The sequence below is a fragment of the Patagioenas fasciata genome, chromosome 3 (assembly GCF_037038585.1).
Source record: "Patagioenas fasciata isolate bPatFas1 chromosome 3, bPatFas1.hap1, whole genome shotgun sequence".
NCBI classification, from domain to species: domain Eukaryota; kingdom Metazoa; phylum Chordata; class Aves; order Columbiformes; family Columbidae; genus Patagioenas; species Patagioenas fasciata.
The window spans coordinates 126,238,082-126,248,178 of record NC_092522.1 but is presented as its reverse complement, the minus strand read 5'-3'; the positions used below and the strand labels follow the sequence as shown (position 1 = coordinate 126,248,178).

General features: G+C 47.7%; 1 long non-coding RNA gene across 2 annotated transcripts; it reads right to left on the bottom strand.

The window, feature by feature from the left end:
* Positions 1–2,422: 2,422 nt before the first annotated feature.
* Positions 2,423–10,084, bottom strand: LOC139827670 (uncharacterized). 2 transcript variants are annotated; one of them, XR_011738594.1, is made up of 5 exons: positions 8,676–10,084; positions 8,129–8,208; positions 7,042–7,817; positions 6,625–6,782; positions 2,423–2,504 (listed from the first exon to the last, which is right to left on the bottom strand). It is a non-coding gene; the product is annotated as an uncharacterized lncRNA (long non-coding RNA). The 2 variants fall into 2 exon arrangements; XR_011738592.1 differs by lacking the exon at positions 2,423–2,504 and having other exon boundaries at positions 6,468–6,782.
* Positions 10,085–10,097: the final 13 nt, after the last annotated feature.

Genomic DNA, 10,097 nt, shown 5'->3' with positions numbered 1-10,097 from the left:
TCTGGGCGCTGCGCATCCTTCAGGAACGGTTCTCAAACGATCCTGTGCAACGATGTCCAGAGCCAGGACCCCGCGGCGGGGGGACAGGAGCACACGGCCGGGCCCGTCCCGGCTCGGGGCTGTTTCCGCAGTCGCTGTGAGTTGATCCGTGAGCTGGAACCAACCTCCCCATGCCCCGGCCCGGCCCTTTGTCCCCGGCTTTCCCAGGGCAGCGCAGCGGGCTGGGTCACACCAACTGTTCTCTGCTGGCACCACCCAGCCGGGTCACCTGTGTCTGCGGTTGTGGGGACACCCCACGGGCTTCCTGGAAACGGACATCACAGCACTGAGAGGGGGCATTCAGGAGCCTCTGCGCTTTTGGGTTGGTTTGTTTGGGGTTTTTTTCCTTTTGTTGTTTTGATCGTTAGCTTCTTGTTGCTGGTTGGTTTGTTTTTAAGCTGTTACTCTATATAGCTCATCCATGGTGCTTATAGAGTATGGGTAAATCTACCCTGCTTCCTCACAGGAGACAACCATCTCGCTTTACAACAGGTGATTGAATCTGCTATAGAAAAGTTCAACCACCTCCTGTACAGCAAAGGATAAAAGAAAGTATGGATTTTTGTTGCATCTAATCCACAATGCAAGTACCCATTAACAATACATTAGCAGTGGGTTCCTTCAAATATTCACAGTGAAGGTAGTTCCTGGCACGATTGTATTAGCGTTCTTACTATTTTACGGGAGAAACACAGGGCACAGCTGATTTTGCCCACGTGCAGCGCAGTGATCACACGGGTGCGGTGAACCGGGTGGAAGGCCCTAGAAAAGGAAAATCAGCCTCCGTGTGCAGGGCCAAAACAGAAATCCTTTTCAAACTGTGCCATTTTAAAAAGCTACCAGGGGTATAAAGCAGAAAAAAGAGCAGTGAATGTGTATAATGACACAATTAGATGGTTCTCCAGTTTCATGATGTGCTCTTTTACTAACAGTGTCTGCTGGAGTGGATACCCTGGACACCAACAAGCGGGTCCTGGTGCTGTGCCCATGGCGATTCATCCACTGTGGCCGTGGGTGTCAGGCCCTGATACAATAGACACAAAACCTTGGGAGGGAGGTGATCACAGTAGAACGCTTAGAGATAATGGGCTAGCAGACTTGGTTTAATCTTTATTTAAAAATGCACATGGCTGCTGTCTTTTCTACAGTTTAGGTAGGACGGGCTCCAATATCTCTATGAATTACAATACATGACAAAAATTAAAGGGGGAAAGCTTTATTTTTACAATGGTAAATACAGTCTAAATCGTAATTTGGGAAACAGATAAAGGGGTGTAGCAAATGAGGCACAGACGATCCTGTTTTATCTCAGAAGGCTTTGGCGTATTTACAGCTTTAGGCACAGCGTGTCCAATCCCGTATAAAATGCACTGTCCATACCAATTCAGCCTGTCCCCCGATATAAGGACATCAGGATGCCACCCTGCATTCACCAAGGGACAATCCTGATCTAATGTTCTCTGTGTATTCTACACCAATATCTGTTCGTCAACAAACCTTTTACTGGTTTCAATTTCTTTCTCTGATTATCCTTTTTCAAATACAATGCGTATGTAACATTTTGTATTGTGTAATATGCATTATATAATAGACAATATATGATTTAAAACATATCTCATTATATATTACATGTAGTGCATTACTATACTACACATCTCGGGTATACCCACCCAGACCTGTGCAGCATATTAATATTATTGACAGTGGCCACCATTAATTACAATATTCCCTGGTTGCTGTTCCCTAGGGAGTCAAACGATCCTTTTCCAATGTCACAAAACACAGCCCGGGGGGGATTTCTTCCGAATCGCTCCTGTCCATTGTCCACTACCTATTTCACAATCACAATAACAGACAATTGGTGAACCATAAGTATTGGACTACAAAATCACCCAAGACACAAGTAACAACAACAACAAATCACTAAAGACACAAACAATCATACAATTGCTAAGGCACAAACAGCAAAATCACTAAAGGTACCTTTACCAAATTACTATTCCCTCGTTTTTCTCTTTTATTTATTGTTTTCTCATTTTCCTCTTTGGTTTTTTATTTCTTTTTAATTTACCCAATTTACCAAAACGCGCAGACCCAACGCGCTGGTGTCGCCCACGTCTCGCGCAGGCAGCCTGCAAACAAACCAGACTATGAAAGTGCCTTATCTCATTGATGGGGTTTTACCCACGTCCCGAGCTGGCCCGAGGATCCGTGATCCCTTCCGGGAATTCCCCGGTGCCGGCACAAGGTCCCAGAGATCCTGGGGTCCACGGGAGGTCAGGCAGATTATCCCATCCTCGTCGCCAGAAAACGATACCGAAAAGTCGGCAAACAGACCCTTTAACATGGTTTTGAAAGTGTTAAAAAGCAGGCACTTTTATTACGGCGCGCTGGGCACTCGGGGGATCGCTCCTCTAATCCAGCGTGCGTTCCGCTTTCCTCTGGTTTTACATATCCTGGAACTCCTGAAACAGCAAAACACGCCAACCACTGTTTACAGACGTCCCGTGCTCTTTCACCAGTGCGTGCAGCCGCAACGAGAAATCTGGAATGAGCGTCTACAGAAACACATACGTATTTACCCAATTCAGAACAACGCGTTACATCAGCTGGCCGTACTTGTCAGTAATCCCTCCTGGATTAACACCCTCTTTGGATGGCACGGGTGCCGACTGTTGGCAATCAGGGCAGGACATAAGAACGCTCCTGGCCTGATCCGTTGTAATTTGAAATTGTCATTTTAACGACTTTGCATTCTGGTGAAAGAGTTTATGTGATAATTTAGCTTGCTCCAAGGCTTTAGGCACAGTAAGCGGCACAGCTCGTGCATCGGCCCTCCTATTGCCTTCCACAAGAGGTCCTGGAAGGGCAGCGCGAGAGCGGATGTGCGCTGCATAAAAACCATGACGTCTATGATTTATTAGGAACCATAGCATTCTCAATTCAGCCATCAAAAGAGGATTATCCTCTTCCTTCAGAAAAGAAGCTTCCAGGCGGTTAAGTATGCCAGCTGCATAATGAGTCAGTTACAACATTCAAAGGCTCATTACAGAACACTCAAAAGCGATCCTAACAGCTGTCAGCTCAAGAACTTGTTTGACCCTTGGTCTCCTTTTTCTACCTTGTGTTTGGAACACTGGGTATCTGAGTTTAGCCACATAATTACAACTTTACGTGAGCGACCAAAGGCATCAGTAAATACAGTCTTGTCACTTACTGGTCGTTGCTGACAGCAGCATTTGCCCTACAACGGTAAATTACCAATTTCAGCCCACAGTTTATGTTGAGGGTAATAAACTGATATGTTCCCTGCGTATGTTGCCAATGCAATCTGGAAATTCACATCTTCAGTTAATTACCATTGCAAATTCTCCTTTGTTGTAGGAATAAATATACATTCAAAGTCTGTCCCATACATAGCATACAAACATTCTCTGCCTTTAATTATTGGGTTTGCATACATTTCTTTTATTATCCAAACTGTTTTCATTGGTGTGTGAGCTAGAAAAACCCATTCCAACTCTTAAAGAATCACTTAATGACTTGTCCCATTGAAACGGTACTGCAAACGGTTGGACGGTATTGGCTATGAGTGCCAGCCAAACTGGCAGCTGCAAATTGCGTCCCCATCCCTATTTTTGTTCAACAGCATCGAATACTTTCTATATGGCCTGCTGAGCTTTGTCATCCAATACCTGAGTAGACAATAAATTCAGGTCTCCTTTCAAAACTGTAAAAAGTAGACACAGTTCCTCTGTGGCAATGCCCAAAATAGGTCGGAGCCAATTTATGGCTCCTAGCAATTTTGTAAGTCATTTAAGGTCATGATATTATGGAATTTAAGAGTTACTGGCTAAGGAATGATTTCTTGTTCTGTTATTTGCCACCCCAAATATTTCCATGGAGCAGTTTTCTGAATTTTTTCTTGTGCAATTTGTAATCTAGCCTTTTGTATAGCGTTACATAGGACTTGCATTACTTGTTGTAGTTCCTGCTCTTATAACATGACAAGCAAGATATCATCCATATAACGACAGATACAAGCTGAGGGGTACAGCTTCCTCACAGGTTGTACAGCTGCTGCAACTACTGTCTTGCAAATGGTTGGACTATTTCTCATCCCTTGTGGTGATACCACCCAATGCTATCTCTTCATAGGCTCCTCTTGATTAAGTGAAGGAACACAAAATGCAAATCTGGGGGCATCCTCAGGATGTAGCAAGGTGGCACAGGTGTCCATGCCATAATTTTGATTTCACCTTGATAATCAGAGTCAATTACTCCAGGTAAAACAAACAAACCCAATTTGGTAGTAGATGACCAACCTATTAACAAAGCATGCACACTAGGCACTAAAGGCCCCCACACTCCTCTGGGAATAAGCAATACCACAGCAGTAATTAATTATCATCACTGACGGGCTGGCAGCCAAGTCCAGCCCTGCACTTCCAGCTGTTCCAGGGAAGAGATCTCGGGTCATGAGTTTAGACTTGAATTTATTTGATGGGGGTGGGGGAAGTCCTGTCCCCCACCTCCTGGGAAGGGTTAATTGGCTCCCCCTTTACATTAACCCTTGAATGATGTTCACTCACACAGTGCTTGCCCTTTCCCCATTTTGGACGATCTCTAGGAGGTACAGCCTTTGAAGTCTGGCGTGCATACTTTGTGTAATCTTTCTTTACACGACCCAGTGTCCCACAACAAAAACAATTCGATTTCAGTTCTGTTCCCAATACTTGTAACTGTGCTGCTAAAGCAGCAGCTAGAGAGCTGGTATAATGTTCAGTTGACTTATGTTTTGACACACTCTCATATCTGCTATAGTACACCTTTCCCTATTCCCCAAATCCTGCAACACACGCTGACAATCAGCATTAGCATTCTCAAAAGCCAATTATTTTAGTAACAACTCATGCGCTGTGTCATTATCAATTTGTCTCTCCAAAGCAGTTTGCAAGCGGTCTAAAAACAGCGCATAAGGTTCCTGTGATCTTTGCAAGATTTTTGAAAAGCACGTATTGGCATCTCTCCCAACCTCCAGTAACTTCCGAACCACTTTCATTGCTAGTTTTGCTATTACACCACATATATATCTCTCTGGGTTACGCAACTTGATTATCTGGCAAAGCGTGGGCACATTCCCCAGCTAAAGGACTGCAATCAATCCATCTCATCCAATATGCATTATCAACGGTCTCTATAGTACAGTTCTCCCAAAAATCAGATAACTACTAGTCAATATACCGTATGGTTAAGATCATTTTCAACAAAGAACGCCAGTCATGTGGAGTAAGTTCGTAAGAGGAGCTTAATGCTTCAAAAATGTATAACAAATGATAAAGTAACCCCATTTTCTTTAGCTAATGTTGGTAATTCCTTTACAACATCATATGGTAGCTGCTGAAAGCCTGGAGATTGCTGTTCACAACAGATCACAGGCCATGCCGTAACCACTTTCGAGTCTCCTGTTTTCAAAGCCTCTTCTCTACATTTATCCCACATGGTTTAATTAGTGTGCACTTTCGGTTGCAAAGTAACATCCGGGGGGAATAAATCAGGGTCTTACTCTGGGTCCGTCGGGCCAGGATCAAGGGGCTTGTCAGGCGACTCCCACAAACCATCATTTGCCAAAAGTGTTCACTGTAGTGTACATGCAGGGGCTTTGTTATCAGCCAATCCTTTATCCACTACTACATCTGTGGTCAGTGCATTTTTGCCTGATCTATCTACAGGATCCCCCTCCTTCCCTGGCAAGGGAGGAGCAGAAGGTTCACAATTAGTTGCAACCCACGCAACTACTTCCTTCTGAGTCGCTATTAAAGCAGACATAATTTTTGCCCAAGTAGATAAATATTCACAAGCAGCTTTATCTCCAGTTGCTGCCTGTTCATATAATTCTCGTTCAACTTTCTGCCATGCCTCCAACTAAAATGTACCAGTTGTAGGAAAGTCCAGCACATGATCAGCAAGCCTTTCTTATAAAGTCATTAATCGGACTACTGGTACATTGTGATTTTGCTTTCTTAATAAAAGTTGAAGGACATCTAGGGTTTGTTTGGTTCAAGGGATAACTTCCCTCCTATGGTTCCAAATTGCTCATCTTTTCTTGCTGATGGGCGCACGCTGTGGTTTCTGTTTCCTGGCTCTGTTTCCCTGTCCTTGTTCAATTGGGCTTTGCCACCAGAACGGCTGCTGCCTTTACAGCCGCACTCAAAGTCCCTGTTCGGGTGCCATTTGTAGTGAATGTGGCACCGACTCTCTTTTAAGGTGAGACAAGAGACATTTGTTACAAACTCAGGTTTGCATTTATACTCGCTATGATGCTTGCTCAAGCATTTGCTAATTTGGTAAGTTCGTCATAACATAAGTGATATATTGTTACTGCCATAAAAGCATCGTTGTCTATACCACAAGCTACCCCCGTCATCCCCCTTGATGTATCATTCCTGTACCAATCCCTCTGTCCTCGATGTATCACGTAGCATACAGTACTTGCTTCTTGTGTTATTCCACTAATGATTGTTCTCACGCTGTCAACTCTCACAGTTTCTCATAGGCCCAATGTCAGAATACTGCCACAATCACCTTTCTCCTTCCTTGAGCTCTCCTGACCTGCGGTTCCACCACCGTTGTCTTCTTTCTTGATCCCTCTTGACTCACAGGTGCCCTCCAATCCTCTTTCTCGATCACTCTTCCTCACAGGTTCGCCTCCTTCCTTGCTTTTCCTTTGCACACTGCTCCACCTGAAGAGAAACACACAGAGGACTGAGCTACATCAGCCCCAGGGCACTACAGTCAGACGGGGGCTGAATCTGGGGGCTGACACCTCCCCACACCCCACAGCGTGCCCGCCTTGCCTTGGCCCCGGCCCCTCACACAGCCCTTCCCCTCAGCTCTGCCCCTCCGCTGCAGCACAGCTTCCGCACATGCCCTGCTCAGGCTGGACCCCAGTTTCATGGGTTAGAGATATCATAGCTCAGTACAAATCCCCACGGTCCTCACCTGCTGTTTGGTGCTTGCGGAGGGTCACGCTCACTGTGCCCCAGGGCACTGGCCCTGCCCGGCCCTGCGGGAGTGTCTGGAGCTGCCGGCTGGTTCTCCAGCTTTAGGGTCACCCGCAGAAGCCCGCTCTCCTCAGCTCTGCACACCCATCCAGTTGCGCCGCCCAGGCAAAGTCAGCTTCACCCTCTGCTCTACACCTCACCTGCAAACAACCAACTCTTCAACTGACAACTGTCCAAAACCCACCGACAAACTCTCCACACCTCAGCCTTTCGTTTGCAACTGCTGCCTCTAGTGCATCTCACAGACAAGCCTTCAAAATCCCCTCATCCTGCAATAACACTCCAGCACTGATCACCTGTGGGAACAACTACCACAATACCATGCAAACACCAACCAGTTCTGGCACGGAAATATCACTTTCTCCTCAAGATTCCACCCTACACCAACTGCTGACAAACACACGCTGTCCTCACCAAAGCCAAACGCTGCAACAACCAGCGACAACTCAAATTTGCGTGGGCGGTGCAAAATTGCAGGGGTGAGCTAACGCAGAGCTGGGCTTGAAAGCTGCAGAGTGTGCACCCTGTGGTATAACGTGGCGAGCTACTGCCATTCTGCCTTCTCCCTGGGAGAAGCGCGTGAGCAGAGGCTGCTTCAAGGCACGATGGGAACGGTTTGGTTCTCCGGGTCTCTCAGGGCGAGAGCGATAAATGTGATCTGTGTCGTGGCGCAGGAACTTCCCGCACACTTGCTCCTCCATTCGGTCTCGGGTGCTGCAAGAGAGGGAGCGAGAGATTCAAGACAAGATTGACAACCTCGGCGTCCCCGTCCCAGCCACGGGTCACCCAAACCTGCAGACATCCCGGGAGGCCCCCTAAGATTTACACTCCCCTATGCCCCACCCTTGAAGCCTGGACATCGCCAGAACCATAGAGCAAGTATTTCTTGAGGAGGCACCCAAAGGGTCCGTGTTCTCTTTCAGGCAGATGCTAGCGCAAGATTGCAAATCATCTCACAGCTACCAGGAAGGTAAAAAATAACGTCTTGAAATGGGAAAGGAACAGGTATTGTTCCTCTTCATCACCTCCCTCATTGCCACGTTATCAAGGTCTCCCGCAATGTTCCACAGGAAACTTGAAGCTTGGAATTCCCGGTCTTCTGAACCTGGGCAAGAAAGGAAGAAAAGCATGAGACTGATCATAAAGAGGGTGGCTGCTCGTAACATGGAAAGAGCAGTAACAAGGTAAAAAGATATCACTTTTCCTTAGAGAGCTCTCAAAGCTGCCTGTTAAGGACAAGAAAAACAAACTTGTGACGGACCATTACTTAAAATCCAAGGCCCGGGAAGCGATCTAATGTACATTGAAACGCGGGCCACGAGACAGTGGAAGTGCCACGAGCTGAGACTGAAGGGACAGAGGATGAATTTCCAAAGAAGTTTAGGTTTCGATGTCAAAACGGAAAATTCTACGTCATTAAAATATAATGCAAAAGTCAGTGTAAAATCAAGTAAGGCAACGACTCCAAATGAACTCCCAGGCGCTTCAGTCACTCAGGAGATCAAAAATGCGGATCATTTCTCACCTGCCCACCTCCCAAACCCCAGCCCACGGCCCCTGCTTCCAGCTTACCTGAGCCCAGATTAAAGGAGGATTTCAGAGGCCATGCCAAGTTCTGCTGCTCCTCGTTCGGGTTGCCAGTCTTCCTCCTCGCTCTGGAATTGCAGGTCAACCGCCTTCCTGTTCTTCTTTGATCGACGCTGAGCTGCCGCGTTACCCGCTGCCGTCTGAGCGGATCTCGGGGAGCCTCTGGAACCGCCAGAGCGCTCCCCCCACCAACATTCTCTTGCCTTGTTTTCGGGGTTCCTCTTCACCAGCTGAGGCGCCCTCCCACCCCCCGCCGCCCTCTTACCTTTTTCTAGAGGTCTCTTGAGCCACCAGCAAGCTCCCCCGCACCTTCCCTCAGTGATCTTGGCCCGCCAGAGGCCTGCCCCTCGCCAGCCTCCTCCCCTTTTCCTGGGTGCTGCTTGAACCACTGGTGGGCTCCCCTCCACCATCCTCTCGTCCTTTGTAGGGGAGTCTCGTGACTCACCAGAGCGCTCTCCGCCGTTGCCTTGCTGGGGTTATTGACACCGCTTGACTTGCCAGAGCGCTCCCCCTCGCAGTTCTCTTGTTGGATTTCCTGGGACCTTTTGAACCATTGGAACAACGGGAATGCTCCCCCCCACTGTGACCTTGCCTTTCTTCAGTGCGATCTTGACGTGCTGGAGCACTTCCCCACGCCGTCCTCTTGCCTTTTACTGGGGAGTCTCTTGAATATCCACAGCACTCCCCCCTGCCATCCTTTACCAGATTTTTTGACACTTCTTGACATCTCGGAGTGCTCTCACTCACCCTTGTCTTGCCTATTTTCAGGGCGCTCCTGTCCCGCTGGATGCTCCTCCCTGCTGTCCTATTGCCAGATTGAGAATTCTCGACCTGTCCCAGCGCTATCCCACCGTCCTTCTGCCTTCTACCTGGGAAGTCACTTGAAGAACTGGAGCACTCCCCCCTGCTGTCCTCTTGCCTTTCTTCACTGAGATTTTGGCCTGCCAGAGCACTCCTCCCTGTTGTCCTCTTACTGGATTTCTTGGGACCTCTTGACCCACTGGGTCTCTCCTCCTGCTGTCCTTTTGCCTTTCTTTAGTACAATCTCAGCCTGCTGGAGCGCTCCCCCTCGCCGTCCTCCTGCTGGATTTCCTGGAACCTCTTGACCCCTTAGGGCGTTCCCCCTGCCACCCTCTTGTGGTTTTTGGGGGAGTCTTGTGATCAACCAGGCCGTTTCCCCCCACCATCCTCTTCCCCTTTTCCTGGGTGCTTCTTGATCCACCAGAGTGCTCTCAAAGCTGCCTGTTACCATCCTCTAACCATTCTCTTGCCTTTTTTGGTGGAGTCTTGTGACTCACCGGAGCGTTCTCCACCATTGTCTTGCTGGATTTCTTGACATCGCTTGACCTGCCGGAGCGCTCCCCCTCACAGTTCTCTTGCTGGATATCTTGGGACATTTTGAACCAC